The sequence below is a fragment of the Phalangium opilio genome, unplaced genomic scaffold, assembly GCF_054372755.1.
Source record: "Phalangium opilio isolate 3A_F unplaced genomic scaffold, DU_Popi_V2 ptg000390l_1, whole genome shotgun sequence".
Lineage (NCBI taxonomy): Eukaryota > Metazoa > Arthropoda > Arachnida > Opiliones > Phalangiidae > Phalangium > Phalangium opilio.
Window position 1 is genome coordinate 7,648,643 of NW_028324234.1, and position 18,506 is coordinate 7,667,148.

An 18,506-nucleotide genomic window follows, 5' to 3' on the forward strand; every position below is an offset into this window, starting at 1 on the left:
CATCTTTATAAAACTATAACAAAAAGAAAATACGTTTGCTTTTTTCATATCGGGTGGAATTTAAAAGAGGAAACAAAAGTGAAAAAGCCAACGGCACGCAGTATTCCCAAGTACTGACTGCGCTCGACGCTGCTAACGTCGGCGGTCGGACGAGAACCGGTGTTCTCAGCGTGATATGGCCGTTGCCGAGAGTGCTAGATAATAATTCGAATTTAAATAAAGTGAGACAAATTAACCTTCATCTTTTTAAAACAATAACAAAAAGAAAATATATTTGCTTTTTTCATATCTATTGGAATTTAAAAGAGGAAAAAAAAGTGAAAAAGCTAGCTGCACGCAGTGTTCCTAAGTGGTCGCCCTCCCAAGTACTGACTGCGCTCGACGCTGCTTAACTTCGGTGATCGGACGTGAACCAGTGTTTTCAGCGTGATATGGCCGTTGCCGACAATGCTAGTTAATAATTCGAATTTAAATTAAGTGAGACAAATTAACCTTCATCATTTTAAAACAATAACAAAAAGAAAACCTGTTTGCTTTTTACATATCTATTAAAATTTAAAAGAGGAAAAAAAAGTGAAAAAGCCAACGGCACGCAGTGTTCCTAAGTGGTCTCCCTCCCAAGTCGTGACTGCGCTCGACGCTGCTTAACTTCGGTTATCGGACGAGAACCGGAGTATTCAGCTTGATATGGCCGTTGCCGAGAGTGCTAGTTAATAATTTGAATTTAATTAACTTTCATCTTTATAAAACAATAACAAAAAAGAAGATATGTTTGCTTTTTTCATATCTGGTGGAATTTAAAAGAGGAAACAAAAGTGAAAAAGCAAACGGCACGCAGTATACCCAAGTACTGTATGCGCTCGACGCTGCTTAACTTCGGTGATCGGACGTGAACCGGTGTTTTCAGCGTGATATGGTCGTTGCCGAGAGTGCTAGTTAATAATTCGAATTTAAATTAAGTGAGACATTTAACCATCATTTTAAAACAATAACAAAATGAAAACATGTGTGCTTTTTTCATATCCATTAAAATTTAAAAGAGGAAAGAAAAAGTGAAAAAGCCAACGGCACGCAGTGTTCCTAAGTGGTCTCCCTCCCAAGTAGTGACTGCGCTCGACGCTGCTAAACTTCGGTTATCGGACGAGAACCGGTGTATCCAGCGTGATATGGCCGTTGCCGAGAGTGCTAGTTAATAATTTTAATTTAATTAACTTTCATCTTTATAAAACAATAACAAAAAGAAGATATGTTTGCTTTTTTCATATTTGGTGGAATTTGAAAGAGGAAACAAAAGTGAAAAAGCCAACGGCACGCAGTATTCCCAAGTACTGTATGCGCTCGACGCTGCTTAACTTCGGTTATCGGACGAGAACCGGTGTATTCAGCGTGATATGGCCGTTGCCGAGAGTGCTAGGTAATAATTCGAATTTAAATTAAGTGAGACAAATTAACCATCATCTTTTTAAAACAATAACAAAAAGAAAATAAGTTTGCTTTTTTCATATCGGGTTGAATTTAAAAGAGGAAACAAAAGTGAAAAAGCCAACGGCTTGCAGTATTCCCAAGTACTGACTGCGCTCGACGCTGCTAACGTCGGCGATCGGACGAGAACCGGTGTTCTCAGCGTGATATGGCCGTTGCCGAGAGTGCTAGTTAATAATTCGAATTTAAATTAAGTGAGACAAATTAACCTTCATCATTTTAAAACAATAACAAAAAGAAAATATGTTTGCTTTTTTCATATCGGGTGGAATTTAAAAGAGGAAACAAAAGTGAAAAAGCCAACGGCACGCAGTATTCCCAAGTACTGACTGCGCTGGACGCTGCTAACGTCGGCGATCGGACGAGAACCGGTGTTCTCAGCGTGATATGGCCGTTGCCGAGAGTGCTAGTTAATAATTCGAATTTAAATTAAGTGAGACAAATTAACCTTCATCATTTTAAAACAATAACAAAAAACATGTTTGCTTTTTTTATATCTATTAAAATTTAAAAGAGGAAAAAAAAGTGAAAAAGCCAACGGCACGTAGTGTTCCTAAGTGGTCTCCCTCCCAAGTACTGACTGCGCTCGACGCTGCTGAACTTCGGTGATCGGACGAGAACCGCTGTATTTAGCGTGATATGGTCGTTGCCGAGAGTGCTAGTTAATAATTCGAATTTAAATTAAGTGAGACAAATTAACCTTCATCATTTTAAAACAATAACAAAATAAAAACATGTTTGCTTTTTTCATATCTATTAAAATTTAAAAGAGGAAAAAAAAGTGAAAAAGCCAACGGCACGCAGTGTTCCTAAGTGGTCTCCCTCCCAAGTAGTGACTGTGCTCGACGCTGCTTAACATCGGTTATCGGACGAGAACCGTTGTATTCAGCGTTATATGGCCGTTGCCGAGAGTGCTGGTTAATAATTTTAATTTAATTAACTTTCATCTTTATAAAACAATAACAAAAAGAAGATATGTTTGCTTTTTTCATATCGGGTGGAATTTAAAAGAGGAAACAAAAGTGAAAAAGCCAACGGCATGCAGTGTTCCCAAGTACTGACTGCGCTCGACGCTGCTTAACTTCGGTTATCGGACGAGAACCGGTGTATTCAGCGTGATATGGCCGTTGCCGAGAGTGCTAGTTAATAATTTGAATTTAATTAACTTTCATCTTTATAAAACAATAACAAAAAGAAGATATGTTTGCTTCTTTCATATCGGGTGGAATTTAAAAGAGGAAACAAAAGTGAAAAACCAACGGAACGCAGTATTCCCAAGTACTGTATGCGCTCGACGCTGCTTAACTTCGGTGATCGGACGAAAACCGGTGTTTTCAGCGTGATATGGCCGTTGCCGAGAGTGCTTGTTAATAATTCGAATTTAAATTAAGTGAGACAAATTAACCTTCATCATTTTAAAACAATAACAAAAAAACATGTTTGCTTTTTTCATATCTATTAAAATTTATAAGAGGAAAAAAAAGTGAAGAAATCAACGGCACGCAGTGTTCCTAAGTGGTCTCCCTCCCAAGTACTGACTGCGCTCGACGCTAATTAACTTCGGTTATCGGACGAGAACCGGTGTATTCAGCGTGATATGGCCGTTGCCGAGAGTGCTAGTTAATAATTTGAATTTAATTAACTTTCATCTTTATAAAATAATAACAAAAAAGAAGATATGTTTGCTTTTCTCATATCTATTAAAATTTAAAAGAGGAAAAAAAAGTGAAAACGCCAACGGCACGCAGTGTTCCTAAGTAATCTCCATCCCAAGTACTGACTGCGCTCGACGCTAATTAACTTCGGTGATCGGACGAGAACCGCTGTATTCAGCGTGATATGGTCGTTGCCGAGAGTGATAGTTAATAATTCGAATTTAAATTAAGTGAGACAAATTAACCTTCATCATTTTAAAACAATAACAAAATGAAAACATGTTTGCTTTTTTCATATCTATTAAAATTTAAAAGAGGAAAAAAAAGTGAAAAAGCCAACGGCACGCAGTGTTCCTAAGTGGTCTCCCTCCCAAGTAGTGACTGCGCTCGACGCTGCTTAACTTCAGTTATCGGACGAGAACCGGTGTATTCAGCGTGATATGGCCGTTGCCGAGAGTGCTAGTTAATAATTTTAATTTAATTAACTTTCATCTTTATAAAACAATAACTAAAAGAAGATATGTTTGCTTTTTTCATATTTGGTGGAATTTGAAAGAGGAAACAAAAGTGAAAAAGCCAACGGCACGCAGTATTCCCAAGTACTGTATGCGCTCGACGCTGCTTAACTTCGGTGATCGGACGAGAACCGGTGTTTTCAGCGTGATATGGCCGTTGCCGAGAGTGCTAGTTAATAATTCGAATTTAAATTAAGTGAGACAAATTAACCTTCATAATTTTAAAACAATAACAAAAAAACATGTTTGCTTTTTTCATATCTATTAAAATTTAAAAGAGGAAAAAAAAGTGAAAAACCCAACGGCACGCAGTGTCCCTAAGTGGTCTCCCTCCCAAGTACTGACTGCGCTCGACGCTGCTTAACTTCATTGATCGGACGTGAACCGGTGTATTCAGCGTGTTATGGCCGTTGCCGAGAGTGCTAGTTAATAATTTGAATTAAATCAACTTTCATCTTTATAAAACAATAACAAAAAGAAGATATGTTTGCTTTTTTCATATCGGGTGGAATTTAAAAGAGGAAACAAAAGTGAAAAAGCCAACGGCACGCAGTATTCCCAAGTACTGACTGCGCTCGAAGCTGCTAACGTCGGCGATCGGACGAGAACCGGTGTTCTCAGCGTGATATGGCCGTTGCCGAGAGTGCTAGATAATAATTCGAATTTAAATTAAGTGAGACAAATTAACCTTCATCTTTTTAAAACAATAACAAAAGGAAAATATGTTTGCTTTTTTCATATCTATTGGAATTTAAAAGAGGAAAAAAAAGTGAAAAAGCTAACGGCACGCAGTGTTCCTAAGTGGTCGCCCTCCCAAGTACTGACTGCGCTCGACGCTGCTTAACTTCGGTGATCGGACGAGAACCGGTGTATTCAGCGTGATATGGCCGTTGCCGAGAGTGTAAGTTAATAATTTGAACTTAATTAACCTTCATCTTTATAAAAAATAACAATAAGAAGATATGTTTGTTTTTTCATATCTGGTGGAATTTAAGAGGAAACAAAAGTGAAAAAGCCATCGGCAAGCAGTGTTCCCAAGTACTGACTGCGCTCGACGCTGCTTAACTTCGGTTATCGGACGAGAACCGGTGTATTCAGCGTGATATGGCCGTTGCCGAGAGTGCTAGTTAATAATTTGAATTTAATTAACTTTCATCTTTATAAAACAATAACAAAAAGAAGATATTGTAACGGAAAAAATGTTTCCGTGTACAAGGCGTTCAGTCAATCCTTATAAAGGAGGACCGTAGTCACAACGCTAAGTGTTAAAATCATATTACCCAGGTTCTTCTTGGTTGTGCCGCTATCGGAGATCCGAGGTTGGAGACTAACTTTTAACTTAATTTAAATTATAAGACATATTGATGAATCAAAAACTCTTTGACTTTTATTAAACATAACTTAAACGTAAATTAAATATAAATCATAAAAGACGAAACTTGAACCATGAGGTTCAGCAAAAATGGTGACGACTACATTGTACCCGGGTGTCAATGCGAATGCGTTATACAATAGAAAATTTTTCTTATATTCCTTCCCAGTGGGATGCTAACTCCTTTCCGTAAAGGGGGGAAGGGTGGCAACCGGAAAGAACTAGATGTACGGGGTCGCGGTAGTTACTTGACGGCAGTGGACTGAGCATAAGCCAGAGGTTTGAAATTTTTAAGCTTCCGTCCACTGTCGTCTGCAACGGTTTCTGGACGAAACCGCTGCATTCTACCCCCCAATGAAAAATTTTATACATTGTTATAAAATTAAATTAAGGTTTATGTAAGTTAGTCTTCCTGGGGCGTCTTCATTCGTGGATGGATGCTTCCGTGGAGATGGTGGTGCGTTTGTTCGGAGAGTTTGTCGGTATCGGATACGGATTTCGTCATAATCGTGAGGAGGGTTCGGGTGGATTTCCTTTCCGGGATCGTCTGATCTGCGGTGGCGATGTCCAGTTGGGGTCTCTATTGGGTGGGGAATTCCGTTCCGGGATCTGTCTGATCAGCGGTGGTGATATCCATTTGGGGTCTCTAGTTGGTGTGGTTCCGTTCCGGGATCTATCTGATCAGCGGTGGTGATGTCCATTAGGGTTTTCTTGGTCAGTTGTTGCAATTCTTGGCCGGTGATTGATACATCCGCAGGCGTGAGATTTGGTATGGTGGGGAAATATAGTTTATTACGCGTAGCACTATTACGCCGGAAGTAAATGTTTGGGGACCGTCTTGTTATGATACGTTAAGTCTGGGTAGGGAAGTGATCCGTAAATTACGCAAGACTATGGGTATTAACAACTATGGTGGGGCACTGTCACTTAGTCCGATATCGTTTGGTTGCGAATGTTTGTAAAGTTCGTTAATTCCGAGTAAAATGTTATAAAGTCTCTTGATTGGGTTGAGTGAAAAGTCCGATAAGATTTATCAAGTTTAATTCGAATATGAATGTGCCAATCCGGAGACTAACAATCTCTGAGGGCCATATCGGCGTATCTCGCCTTGCACCACGAGGTTAGGCTTAGCTACCGGCTACGTGTATTTCGAAATGTCCGACTCACGGGATAAGACCGAAGAATTTTCCGAATCTTGGCTTCCGCGATATAATTTGAAACTCGGGCACGATTCGGGATGACTCATTAAAATTTCAAAAATAATTAAATTCAAAAATTTTATCTAGCCGAAAAATAATTTAGTTTATCACGAGATTTAATTCTAAAAATAAATAATTCTAATCTAGATCACTGGTAGAATAAATAAAATCCATGATTCAATTCGATTTAAAACTAAATTTGGGAAATGCGTCTTCGATTGTTCAAGAAGGGAGAGTTCCAAGATGGCGACGATCTTGCTCAAACTAGAACTAACCTGTAACGAAGCTCGCGAATCGGGCCCGAACACCCCGACGGAGAAGAAAAGCGACGGGACGGGAAAAGCAAGAACCGAGGGTTAAAAACGACGGTCACGATATTATTTGTAACACGGGGTTCGTCTCACTGGGTACACGGCACCAATTGTAACGGAAAAAATGTTTCCGTGTACAAGGCGTTCAGTCAATCCTTATAAAGAAGGACCGTAGTCACAACGCTAAGTGTTAAAATCATATTACCCAGGTTCTTCTTGGTTGTGCCGCTATCGGAGATCCGTGGTTGGAGACTAACTTTTAACTTAATTTAAATTAGAAGACATATTGATGAATCAAAAACTCTTTGACTTTTATTAAACATAACTTAAACGTAAATTAAATATAAATCATAAAAGACGAAACTTGAACCATGAGGTTCAGCAAAAATGGTGACGACTACATTGTACCCGGGTGTCAATGCGAATGCGTTATACAATAGAAAATTTTTCTTATATTCCTTCCCAGTGGGATGCTAACTCCTTTCCGTAAAGGGGGGAAGGGTGGCAACCGGAAAGAACTAGATGTGTGGGGTCGCGGTAGTTACTTGACGGCAGTGGACTGAGCATAAGCCAGAGGTTTGAAATTTTTAAGCTTCCGTCCACTGTCGTCTGCAACGGTTTCTGGACGAAACCGCTGCAATATGTTTGCTTCTTTCATATCGGGTGGAATTTAAAAGAGGAAACAAAAGTGAAAAACCAACGGAACGCAGTATTCCCAAGTACTGTATGCGCTCGACGCTGCTTAACTTCGGTGATCGGAAGAAAACCGGTGTTTTCAGCGTGATATGGCCGTTGCCGAGAGTGCTTGTTAATAATTCGAATTTAAATTAAGTGAGACAAATTAACATTCATCATTTTAAAACAATAACAAAAAACATGTTTGCTTTTTTCATATCTATTAAAATTTATAAGAGGAAAAAAAAGTGAAAAAATCAACGGCACGCAGTGTTCCTAAGTAGTCTCCCTCCCAAGTACTGACTGCGCTCGACGCTGCTTAACTTCGGTTATCGGACGAGAACCGGTGTATTAAGCGTGATATGGCCGTTGCCGAGAGTGCTAGTTAATAATTTGAATTTAATTAACTTTCATCTTTATAAAACAATAACAAAAAAGAAGATATGTTTCCTTTTTTCATATCTATTAAAATTTAAAAGAGGAAAAAAAAGTGAAAAAGCTAACGGCACGCAGTGTTCCTAAGTGGTCGCCCTCCCAAGTGCTGACTGCGCTCGACGCTGCTTAACTTCGGTGATCGGACGAGAACCGATGTATTGAGCGTGATATGGCCGTTCCCGAGAGTGCTAGTTAATAATTTGAACTTAATTAACCTTCATCTTTATAAAAAATAACAATAAGAAGATATGTTTGTTTTTCCATATCTGGTGGAATTTAAGAGGAAACAAAAGTGAAAAAGCCATCGGCATGCAGTGTTCCCAAGTACTGACTGCGCTCGACGCTGCTTAACTTCGGTTATCGGACGAGAACCGGTGTATTCAGCGTGATATGGCCGTTGCCGAGAGTGCTAGTTAATAATTTGAATTTAATTAACTTTCATCTTTATAAATCAATAACAAAAAGAAGATATGTTTGCTTCTTTCATATCGGGTGGAATTTAAAAGAGGAAACAAAAGTGAAAAACCAACGGAACGCAGTATTCCCAAGTACTGTATGCGCTCGACGCTGCTTAACTTCGGTGATAGGACGAAAACCGCTTTTTTCAGCGTGATATGGCCGTTGCCCAGAGTGCTAGTTAATAATTCGAATTTAAATTAAGTGAGACAAATTAACCTTCATAATTTTAAAACAATAACAAAAAAAAAACATGTTTGCTTTTTTCATATCTTTTAAAATTTAAAAGAGGAAAAAAAGTGAAAAACCCAACGGCACGCAGTGTTCCTAAGTGGTCTCCCTCCCAAGTACTGACTGCGCTCGACGCTGCTTAACTTCGGTGATCGGACGAGAACCGGTGTATTCAGCGTGTTATGGCCGTTGCCGAGAGTGCTAGTTAATAATTTGAATTAAATCAACTTTCATCTTTATAAAACAGTAACAAAAAGAAGATATGTTTGCTTTTTTCATATCGGGTGGAATTTTAAAGAGGAAACAAAAGTGAAAAACCAACGGCACGCAGTATTCCCAAGTACTGACTGCGCTCGACGCTGCTAACGTCGGCGATCGGACGAGAACCGGTGTTCTCAGCGTGATATGGCCGTTGCCGAGAGTGCTAGTTAAAAATTCGAATTTAAATTAAGTGAGACAAATTAACCTTCATCATTTTAAAACAATAACAAAAAACATGTTTGCTTTTTTCATATCTATTAAAATTTATAAGAGGAAAAAAAAGTGAAAAAATCAACGGCACGCAGTGTTCCTAAGTAGTCTCCCTCCCAAGTACTGACTGCGCTCGACGCTGCTTAACTTCGGTTATCGGACGAGAACCGGTGTATTAAGCGTGATATGGCCGTTGCCGAGAGTGCTAGTTAATAATTTGAATTTAATTAACTTTCATCTTTATAAAACAATAACAAAAAAGAAGATATGTTTCCTTTTTTCATATCTATTAAAATTTAAAAGAGGAAAAAAAAGTGAAAAAGCTAACGGCACGCAGTGTTCCTAAGTGGTCGCCCTCCCAAGTGCTGACTGCGCTCGACGCTGCTTAACTTCGGTGATCGGACGAGAACCGATGTATTGAGCGTGATATGGCCGTTCCCGAGAGTGCTAGTTAATAATTTGAACTTAATTAACCTTCATCTTTATAAAAAATAACAATAAGAAGATATGTTTGTTTTTCCATATCTGGTGGAATTTAAGAGGAAACAAAAGTGAAAAAGCCATCGGCATGCAGTGTTCCCAAGTACTGACTGCGCTCGACGCTACTTAACTTCGGTTATCGGACGAGAACCGGTGTATTCAGCGTGATATGGCCGTTGCCGAGAGTGCTAGTTAATAATTTGAATTTAATTAACTTTCATCTTTATAAATCAATAACAAAAAGAAGATATGTTTGCTTCTTTCATATCGGGTGGAATTTAAAAGAGGAAACAAAAGTGAAAAACCAACGGAACGCAGTATTCCCAAGTACTGTATGCGCTCGACGCTGCTTAACTTCGGTGATAGGACGAAAACCGCTGTTTTCAGCGTGATATGGCCGTTGCCGAGAGTGCTAGTTAATAATTCGAATTTAAATTAAGTGAGACAAATTAACCTTCATAATTTTAAAACAATAACAAAAAAAACATGTTTGCTTTTTTCATATCTTTTAAAATTTAAAAGAGGAAAAAAAGTGAAAAACCCAACGGCACGCAGTGTTCCTAAGTGGTCTCCCTCCCAAGTACTGACTGCGCTCGACGCTGCTTAACTTCGGTGATCGGACGAGAACCGGTGTATTCAGCGTGTTATGGCCGTTGCCGAGAGTGCTAGTTAATAATTTGAATTAAATCAACTTTCATCTTTATAAAACAGTAACAAAAAGAAGATATGTTTGCTTTTTTTCATATCGGGTGGAATTTTAAAGAGGAAACAAAAGTGAAAAACCAACGGCACGCAGTATTCCCAAGTACTGACTGCGCTCGACGCTGCTAACGTCGGCGATCGGACGAGAACCGGTGTTCTCAGCGTGATATGGCCGTTGCCGAGAGTGCTAGTTAAAAATTCGAATTTAAATTAAGTGAGACAAATTAACCTTCATCTTTATAAAACAATAACAAAAAGAAGATATGTTTGCTTTTTTCATATCGGGTGGAATTTAAAAGAGGAAACAAAAGTCAAAAAGCCAACGGCACGCAGTATTCCCAAGTACTGACTGCGCTCGACGCTGCTAACGTCGGCGATCGGACGAGAACCGGTGTTCTCAGCGTGATATGGCCGTTGCCGAGAGTGCTAGTTAAAAATTCGAATTTAAATTAAGTGAGACAAATTAACCTTCATCATTTTAAAACAATAACAAAATGAAAACATGTTTGCTTTTTTCATATCTATTAAAATTTAAAAGAGGAAAAAAAAGTGAAAAAGCCAACGGCACGCAGTGTTCCTAAGTGGTCTCCCTCCCAAGTAGTGACTGCGCTCGACGCTGCCTAACTTCTGTTATCGGACGAGAACCGGTGTATTCAGCGTGATATGGCCGTTGCCGAGAATGCTAGTTAATAATTTGAATTTAATTAACTTTCATCTTTATAAAACAATAACAAAAAGAAGATATGTTTGCTTTTTTCATATCGGGTGGAATTTAAAAGAGAAAACAAAAGTGAAAAACCAACGGCACGCAGTATTCCCAAGTACTGTATGCGCTCGACGCTGCTTAACTCCGGTGATCGGACGAGAACCGGTGTTTGCAGCGTGATATGGCCGTTGCCGAGAGTGCTAGTTAATAATTAAAGAAACAAACCCCCTCCATAGGAAATGAGTTAGACTATACTTTGCAGGCTCGTAACTGTGTTTCTACTTTAGATACGGGGATGTCCTTTGAGTATTTTATAGTCCAATTTGTCCCCCATCTAACCATACTAAAAACATTGAGCTACGACAAACAGGGGCCGAGTAATTAAGCTAAACGTAAACAAACAACCCCTCCTTAGGAAATGCATTAGACTATACTTTGCAGGCTCGTAACTCTGTTTCTACTGGAGATACGGGGATGTCCTTTGAGTATTTTATAGTCCAATTTGTCCCCCATCTAACCGTACTAAAAACATTGAGCTACGACAAACAGGGGCCGAGATATTAAGCAAAATGTTCGTCAACTTTGGTATCGTCTCACTTATTTTTATTATGTTACTTATGATTTTTGCACTAAACTTTGGAGGCTCATATCTCTTGTTCTACAAGAGATACTGGGATCTCCTTTGGATATGTTATAGTACTCTTTGCTCCCCATACAAGGATACTTTAAACTTGAGGCTACCTCAATATCGTCGTCAACTTATTTTTTTTCTCACTTATTGTTAGAAGGTTACTTTTGATTTTTGAAAATAAACTTTGCAGGCTCGTAACTCTGTTTCTACTGGAGATACGGGGATGTCGTTTGAGTATGTTATAGACCAATTTGTCCCCCATCTAGCCATACTAAGAATTAGGGCTACGACAAACAGTAGTCGAGTAATTAAGCTAATTGTAAACAAACAAACCCCTCCATAGGAAATACATTAGACTAAATTCTGGAGGCTCGTCACTCTGGTTCTACCAGAGATACGGGGATGTAAATAATGTGAGCTTGACACAAATGTTCGGATAATTATAAAGGTCTTTGCATGTTCCAAGCAAAAAAAAAAAACTTCGCGGTTTCGAACCTGTGGCCTTCCGGGAGTGAGGCGGATGCGATAACCGCTACACTGAAGCTATGTTATTATTTTTAATCGAAAGAACAGGGTCAAGTAATTAAGCAATACGTGAACAAACAAACCCCTCCATAGAAAATGCATTAGACTATACTTTGCAGGCCCATAACTCTACTAGAGATACCGGGATGTCCTTAGGATATGTTATAGTCCAATTTGTCTAGCACTCTCGGCAACAGCCGCTGAAGACACCGGTTCTCGTCCGATCACCGAAGTTAAGCAGCGTCGAGCGCAGTCAGTACTTGGAAACTCTGCTTGCCGTTGGCTTTTTCACTTTTATTTCCTCTTTTAAATTCCATCAGATATGAAAAAAGCAAACATATCTTCTTTTTGTTATTGTTTTATAAAGATGAAGGTTAATTAAATTCAAATCATTAAATAGCACTCTGGGCAACGGCCATACCACACTGAAAACACCGGTTCTCGTCCGATCACCGAAGTTAAGCAGCGTCGAGCGCAGTCAGTACTTGGGAGGGAGACCACTTACGAAAACTGCGTGCCGTTGGCTTTTTCACTTTTTTTTCCACTTTTATATTCCAATAAATTTCAAAAAGCAAACATATTTTCTTTTTGTTATTGTTTTAAAAAGATGAAGGTTAATTTGTCTCACTTAATTTAAATTCGATTTATTAACTAGCACTCTCGCCAACGGCCATATCGCGCTGAAAACACCGGTTCTAGTCCTATCACCGAAGTTAAGCAGCGTCGAGCGCAGTCAGTACATGGGAGGGAGACCACTTAGGAACACTGCGTGCCGTTGGTTTTTCACTTTTTTTCCACTTTTAAATTCCAATAGATATGAAAAAAGCATACATATCTTCTTTTTGTTATTGTTTTATAAAGATGAAGGTTAATTAAATTCAAATTATTAAATAGCACTCTGGGCAACGGCCATATCACGCTGAAAACACCGGTTCTCGTCCGATCACCGAAGTTAAGCAGCGTCGAGCGCAGTCAGTACTTGGGAGGGAGACCACTTACGAACACTGCGTGCCGTTGGCTTTTTCACTTTTTTTTCCACTTTTATATTCCAATAAATTTCAAAAAAGCAAACATATTTTCTTTTTGTTATTGTTTTAAAAAGATGATGGTTAATTTGTCTCACTTAATTTAAATTCGAATTATTATCTAGCACTCTCGGCAACGGCCATATCACGCTGAAGACACCGGTTCTCGTCCGATCACCGAAGTTAAGCAGCGTCGAGCGCAGTCACTACTTGGGAGGGAGACCACTAAGGAACACAGCGTGCTGTTGGCTATTTCACTTTTTTTTCCTCTTTTAAATTCCAATAGATATGAAAAAAGCAAACTCATTTTCTTTTTGTTATTGTTTTAAAATGATGAAGGTAAATTTGTCTCACTCAATTTAAATTCGAATTATTAACTAGCACTCTCGGCAACGACCATATCACGCTGAATACACCGGTTCTCGTCCGTTCACCGAAGTTAAGCAGCGTCGAGCGCAGTCAGTACTTGGGAGGGAGACCACTTAGGAACACTGCGTGCCGTTGGCTTTTTCACTTTTTTTTCCTCTTTTAAATTTTAATACATATGAAAAAAGCAAACATGTTTTTTTTGTTATTGTTTTAAAAGGATGAAGGTTAATTTGTCTCACTTAATTTAAATTCGAATTATTAACTAGCACTCTCGGCAACGGCCATATCACGCTGAAAACACCGGTTCACGTCCCATCAACGAAGTTAAGCAGCGTCGAGCGCATACAGTACTTGGGTATACTGCGTGCCGATGGCTTTTTCACTTTTGTTTCCTCTTTTAAATTGCAAAAGATATGAAAAAAGCAAACGTATCTTCTTTTTGTTATTATTTTATAAAGATGAAGGTTAATTAAATTCAAATTATTAACAAGCACTCTCGGCAACGGCCATATCACGCTGAATACACCGGTTCTCGTCCGATAACCGAAGTTAAGCAGCGTCGAGCGCAGTCACTACTTGGGAGGGCGACCACTTAGGAACACTGCGTGCCGTTGGCTTTTTCACTTTTTTTTCCTCTTTTAAATTTTAATAGATATGAAACAAGTTGGGAAAACCTAATTATTACCTCTCCGAGTCAAGAGGTCTACTACTACAAACTTATTTACCTAGATATGGAATTATTTCACTTTTTTGAAGTAAAAATTTCTTGTTCTTGCCTTGAAGTGTAGTTCGACACCCTTATATACTACCTATTTGAGCAAGGCGAAGCAACCGACGGATGCTTCATTTCAAACGCCAATATTAGTCAGGTCTCTGAAGAATGTTTAATTGTTCTTTATCAAAACGATGTAACGCTCAATAAGGCAAACAACTGACGAAGAAAATATATAATACTTATTATATTTATTTTAATATTTAAGATAATCTTGTTTCTCAACTCAAAATTAATACGGAAAGAGTTAAAAAGCAGCTTATGTTTTTGTCTGTGAGTCCGTCCATTGTTACACTAGTGCGTCGCGTTAGCAGTTAGCCTTGTGTTGATGTGTTAAGAAATCATACAGAACCTTAATATTCCCTTTTTCCATAATATAAAGTGAATATGTGGAAGTATTTTTCGTAATTATGATGCATTTAGTACTTTTGTGGCTTTAAAACTCTGTTTCATTTTGATATTCCAAAGATTTTTTTTAATATTGTTATTTGAAATGGCTGTTAATATATTACTTAAGCTATACTACATCTGTATATAGAATAATCCTTGGTTTAGTGATTTCATGAAGAAAACTAAGACCTAGACTCCGGCGGGTATAACAAGCGTTATTCGCAATAGTCTTAGTGAAACAAAGAGTATATAATTGAGGCCTGAGGTGAAGTAAACTTTTGGCTTCGATTTTCGTGTCTAAAATGAAGAGACATTAACGGTTCAGAGTAAAAGTTAAATACACTATTAGATAATCAGGTTAAGATTTTATAATAGAAGAAAAGATCATGGTGGCAATTAGATTAGTAAAAGGGCTTATGGTAAACTGGTAGTAGCTACAGACTTATTATTCTCTTTATGGTGCGCATTGACTATTAGTGCGTCTAGCTACAATTTAGCTTTGGTGTTATTTAACGTTAACATTCATGTTGGCAAACTAAGAATATTGTTGAGGTGAGACGAGACGATAGTGTTTACACTGCAAACCAGTAGTGAATGTAGCTATCAGAATATAGGGTAAACAACTGAAGCGTAGACTTCATTTCCTGTTCTTTTCCCCATTAACTGATTTCCATGTAACCAAGATTTATCCTTATTCGATGTGAAATGTCGTCTGCTCTACTGTACATTCGCTACGTTTGGAATACTGCTTCAATATTTCGTAAATTTTTAATTCAAAAAAGTGAAATAATTCCATATCTAGGTAAATAAGTTTGTAGTAGTAGACCTCATGACTCGGAGAGGTAATAATTTGGTTTTCCCAACTTGTTTCATATCTATTAAAATTTAAAAGAGGAAAAAAAAGTGAAAAAGCCAACGGCACGCAGTGTTCCTAAGTGGTCTCCCTCCCAAGTACTGACTGCGCTCGACGCTGCTTAACTTCGGTGATCGGACGAGAACCGGTGTATTCAGCGTGATATGGTCGTTGCCGAGAGTGCTAGTTAATAATTCGAATTTAAATTAAGTGAGACAAATTAACCTTCATCATTTTAAAACAATAACAAAATGAAAACAAGTTTGCTTTTTTCATATCTATTAAAATTTAAAAGAGGAAAAAAAAGTGAATAAGCCAACGGCACGCAGTGTTCCTAAGTGGTCGCCCTCCCAAGTACTGACTGCGCTCGACGCTGCTTAACTTCGGTTATCGGACGAGAACCGGTGTATTCAGCGTGATATGGCCGTTGCCGAGAGTGCTAGTTAATAATTTGAATTTAATTAACCTTCATCTTTATAAAACAATAACAAAAAGAAGATACGTTTGCTTTTTTCATATCTTTTGCAATTTAGAAGAGGAAACAAAAGTGAAAAAGCCATCGGCACGCAATATACCAAGTACTGTATGCGCTCGACGCTGCTTAACTTCGTTGATCGGACGTGAACCGGTGTTTTCAGCGTGATATGGCCGTTGCCGAGAGTGCTAGTTAATAATTCGAATTTAAATTAAGTGAGACAAATTAACCTTCATCCTTTTAAAACAATAACAAAAAAAACATGTTTGCTTTTTTCATATCTATTAAAATTTAAAAGAGGAAAAAAAAGTGAAAAAGCCAACGGCACGCAGTGTTCCTAAGTGGTCTCCCTCCCAAGTACTGACTGCGCTCGACGCTGCTTAACTTCGGTAAACGGACGAGAACCGGTGTATTTAGCGTGATATGGTCGTTGCCGAGAGTGCTAGTTAATAATTCGAATTTAAATTAAGTGAGACAAATTAACCTTCATCATTTTAAAACAATAACAAAAAGAAAATGAGTTTGCTTTTTTCATATCTATTGGAATTTAAAAGAGGAAAAAAAGTGAAAAAACCAACAGCACGCAGTGTTCCTAAGTGGTCTCCCTCCCAAGTACTGACTGCGCTCGACGGTGCTTAACTTCGGTGATAGGACTAGAACCGGTGTTTTCAGCGTGATATGGCCGTTGCTGAGAGTGCTAGTTAATAATTTGAATTTAAATTAAGTGAGACAAATTAACCTTCATCTTTTTAAAACAATAACAAAAAGAAAATATGTTTGCTTTTTTGAAATTTATTGGAATATAAAAGTGGAAAAAAAAGTGAAAAAGCCAACGGCACGCAGTGTTCGTAAGTGGTCTCCCTCCCAAGTACTGACTGCGCTCGACGCTGCTTAACTTCGGTGATCGGACGAGAACCGGTGTATTCAGCGTGATATGGTCGTTGCCGAGAGCGCTAGTTAATAATTCGAATTTAAATTAAGTGAGACAAATTAACCTTCATCATTTTAAAACAATAACAAAAAGAAAATAAGTTTGCTTTTTTCATATCTATTGGAATTTAAAAGAGGAAAAAAAAGTGAAAAAACCAACAGCACGCAGTGTTCCTAAGTGGTCTCCCTCCCAAGTACTGACTGCGCTCGACGGTGCTTAACTTCGGTGATAGAACTAGAACCGGTGTTTTCAGCGTGATATGGCCGTTGCCGAGAGTGCTAGTTAATAATTCGAATTTAAATTAAGTGAGACAAATTATCCTTCATCTTTTTAAAACAATAACAAAAAAAACGTGTTTGCTTTTTTCATATCTATTAAAATTTAAAAGAGGAAAAAAAAGTGAAAAAGCCAACGGCACGCAGTGTTCCCAAGTACTGTATGCGCTCGTCGCTGCTTAACTTCGGTTATCGGACGAGAACCGTTGTATTCAGTGTGATATGGCCGTTGCCGAGAGTGCTAGTTAATAATTTGAATTTAATTAACTTTCATCTATATAAAACAATAACAAAATGAAGATATGTGTGCTTTTTTCAAATCGGGTGGAATTTAAAAGAGGAAACAAAAGTGAAAAACCAACGGCACGCAGTATTCCCAAGTACTGACTGCGCTCGACGCTGCTAACGTCGGCGATAGGACGTGAACCGGTTAGCGCGTTCGGCTGTTAACCGAAAGGGTGGTGGTTCGAGCCCACCTGGGAGAGGTGTTGTAGGGTCTCAGATGTAACGTAAAAAGTCATAACTTATCCACAAAACCTAACAACCATTTAATTTCTGAGCTTCTGTGGCTCAATGGTTAGCGCGTTCGGCTATTAACCCATAGGTTGGTGGTTCGAGCCCATCCGGGAGAAGCGTTGTGACGTCTCAGATGTAACGTAAAATGTCAGAGTTTTTCCACAATACCTGACGAACATTTAATTAACGGACGCCCAAAAATTAAATAGTCGTCACTTTGGCTATTTACGTTACATTTGAGATCCAAAAACGCCGCTCCCGGGTGGGCTCGAACCACCAACCTATTGGTTAACAGCCGAACGCGCTAACCATTGAGCCACGGAAGCTCAGAAATTAAATGGTTGTCAGGTATTGTTGAAAAGTTACGGCGTTTTTGGATCTCAAATGTAACGTAATAGCCAAAGTGACGACTATTTAATTTTTGGGCGTCCGTGGCGAATGGTTAGCGCGTTCGGCTGTTAACCGAAAGGTTGGTGGTTCGAGCCCACCCGGAAGAGGTGATGTGGGGTCTCAGATGTAGCGTAAAAAGTCAAAACTTTTCCACAATACGTGACAACCATTTAATTTCTGAGCTTCAGTGGCGCAATGGTCAGCGCGTTCAGCTGTTAACCGAAAGGTTGGTGGTTCGAGCCCATTCGGGAGCGGTGTTGTGAGGTCTCGGATGTGAAGTAAAAAGTCAAAGTTTTATCTCAATACCTGACGAAAATTTAATTTTTGGGCTTCAGTGGCGCAATGGTCAGCGCGTTCAGCTGTTAACCGAAAGGTTGGTGGTTCGAGCCCTCCCGGGAGCGGTGTTGTGACGTCTCAGATGTAACGTAAAATGTCAGAGTTTTTCCACAATACCTGACGAGCATTTAATTTTTGGGCTTCCGTGGCGCAGTAATTAGCGCGTCCAGCTCTTAATCGAAAGGTTGGTGGTTCGAGCCCACACGGAAGAGGTGTTGTGGGGTCTCAGATGTAGCGTGAAAAGTCAAACTTTTTCCATAATACGTGATAACCATTTATTTTCTGATCTTTCGTGGCTCAATGGTTAGCGCGTTCGGCTGTTAACCAA

At 38.9% G+C, this 18,506-nt stretch overlaps 3 non-coding genes and 30 pseudogenes across 3 annotated transcripts; 6 read left to right on the forward strand and 27 right to left on the reverse strand.

Annotated features, from left to right (window-relative positions):
- Positions 1-324: 324 nt before the first annotated feature.
- On the reverse strand, positions 325-443 carry LOC149596876 (5S ribosomal RNA; annotated as a pseudogene).
- Positions 444-580: 137 nt separating this feature from the next.
- On the reverse strand, positions 581-699 carry LOC149596877 (5S ribosomal RNA; annotated as a pseudogene).
- Positions 700-1,059: 360 nt separating this feature from the next.
- On the reverse strand, positions 1,060-1,178 carry LOC149596878 (5S ribosomal RNA; annotated as a pseudogene).
- Positions 1,179-1,300: 122 nt separating this feature from the next.
- LOC149596879 (5S ribosomal RNA) lies at positions 1,301-1,403 on the reverse strand (annotated as a pseudogene).
- Positions 1,404-2,014: 611 nt separating this feature from the next.
- Positions 2,015-2,133, reverse strand: LOC149596880 (5S ribosomal RNA; annotated as a pseudogene).
- A 137-nt stretch (positions 2,134-2,270) lies between these two features.
- On the reverse strand, positions 2,271-2,389 carry LOC149596881 (5S ribosomal RNA; annotated as a pseudogene).
- Positions 2,390-2,511: 122 nt separating this feature from the next.
- LOC149596882 (5S ribosomal RNA) lies at positions 2,512-2,614 on the reverse strand (annotated as a pseudogene).
- A 358-nt stretch (positions 2,615-2,972) lies between these two features.
- Positions 2,973-3,091, reverse strand: LOC149596883 (5S ribosomal RNA; annotated as a pseudogene).
- A 123-nt stretch (positions 3,092-3,214) lies between these two features.
- On the reverse strand, positions 3,215-3,333 carry LOC149596884 (5S ribosomal RNA; annotated as a pseudogene).
- Positions 3,334-3,470: 137 nt separating this feature from the next.
- On the reverse strand, positions 3,471-3,589 carry LOC149596885 (5S ribosomal RNA; annotated as a pseudogene).
- A 122-nt stretch (positions 3,590-3,711) lies between these two features.
- On the reverse strand, positions 3,712-3,814 carry LOC149596886 (5S ribosomal RNA; annotated as a pseudogene).
- A 134-nt stretch (positions 3,815-3,948) lies between these two features.
- Positions 3,949-4,067, reverse strand: LOC149596887 (5S ribosomal RNA; annotated as a pseudogene).
- Positions 4,068-4,428: 361 nt separating this feature from the next.
- On the reverse strand, positions 4,429-4,547 carry LOC149596888 (5S ribosomal RNA). Its single transcript, XR_016379491.1, has one exon. It is a non-coding gene; the product is annotated as a 5S ribosomal RNA (ribosomal RNA).
- Positions 4,548-7,464: 2,917 nt separating this feature from the next.
- On the reverse strand, positions 7,465-7,583 carry LOC149596889 (5S ribosomal RNA; annotated as a pseudogene).
- Positions 7,584-7,706: 123 nt separating this feature from the next.
- LOC149596890 (5S ribosomal RNA) lies at positions 7,707-7,825 on the reverse strand (annotated as a pseudogene).
- Positions 7,826-8,406: 581 nt separating this feature from the next.
- On the reverse strand, positions 8,407-8,525 carry LOC149596891 (5S ribosomal RNA; annotated as a pseudogene).
- Positions 8,526-8,881: 356 nt separating this feature from the next.
- On the reverse strand, positions 8,882-9,000 carry LOC149596892 (5S ribosomal RNA; annotated as a pseudogene).
- A 123-nt stretch (positions 9,001-9,123) lies between these two features.
- On the reverse strand, positions 9,124-9,242 carry LOC149596893 (5S ribosomal RNA; annotated as a pseudogene).
- Positions 9,243-9,821: 579 nt separating this feature from the next.
- Positions 9,822-9,940, reverse strand: LOC149596894 (5S ribosomal RNA; annotated as a pseudogene).
- A 600-nt stretch (positions 9,941-10,540) lies between these two features.
- Positions 10,541-10,659, reverse strand: LOC149596895 (5S ribosomal RNA; annotated as a pseudogene).
- A 121-nt stretch (positions 10,660-10,780) lies between these two features.
- On the reverse strand, positions 10,781-10,883 carry LOC149596896 (5S ribosomal RNA; annotated as a pseudogene).
- Positions 10,884-12,253: 1,370 nt separating this feature from the next.
- Positions 12,254-12,372, forward strand: LOC149596897 (5S ribosomal RNA; annotated as a pseudogene).
- A 136-nt stretch (positions 12,373-12,508) lies between these two features.
- Positions 12,509-12,627, forward strand: LOC149596898 (5S ribosomal RNA; annotated as a pseudogene).
- A 120-nt stretch (positions 12,628-12,747) lies between these two features.
- LOC149596899 (5S ribosomal RNA) lies at positions 12,748-12,866 on the forward strand. Its single transcript, XR_016379490.1, has one exon. It is a non-coding gene; the product is annotated as a 5S ribosomal RNA (ribosomal RNA).
- Positions 12,867-13,003: 137 nt separating this feature from the next.
- On the forward strand, positions 13,004-13,122 carry LOC149596900 (5S ribosomal RNA; annotated as a pseudogene).
- Positions 13,123-13,259: 137 nt separating this feature from the next.
- On the forward strand, positions 13,260-13,378 carry LOC149596901 (5S ribosomal RNA; annotated as a pseudogene).
- Positions 13,379-13,738: 360 nt separating this feature from the next.
- On the forward strand, positions 13,739-13,857 carry LOC149596902 (5S ribosomal RNA; annotated as a pseudogene).
- Positions 13,858-15,312: 1,455 nt separating this feature from the next.
- On the reverse strand, positions 15,313-15,431 carry LOC149596903 (5S ribosomal RNA). Its single transcript, XR_016379492.1, has one exon. It is a non-coding gene; the product is annotated as a 5S ribosomal RNA (ribosomal RNA).
- Positions 15,432-15,568: 137 nt separating this feature from the next.
- On the reverse strand, positions 15,569-15,687 carry LOC149596904 (5S ribosomal RNA; annotated as a pseudogene).
- A 359-nt stretch (positions 15,688-16,046) lies between these two features.
- On the reverse strand, positions 16,047-16,165 carry LOC149596905 (5S ribosomal RNA; annotated as a pseudogene).
- Positions 16,166-16,301: 136 nt separating this feature from the next.
- Positions 16,302-16,420, reverse strand: LOC149596906 (5S ribosomal RNA; annotated as a pseudogene).
- Positions 16,421-16,557: 137 nt separating this feature from the next.
- On the reverse strand, positions 16,558-16,676 carry LOC149596907 (5S ribosomal RNA; annotated as a pseudogene).
- A 137-nt stretch (positions 16,677-16,813) lies between these two features.
- LOC149596908 (5S ribosomal RNA) lies at positions 16,814-16,932 on the reverse strand (annotated as a pseudogene).
- Between the last annotated feature and the right edge of the window lie 1,574 nt (positions 16,933-18,506).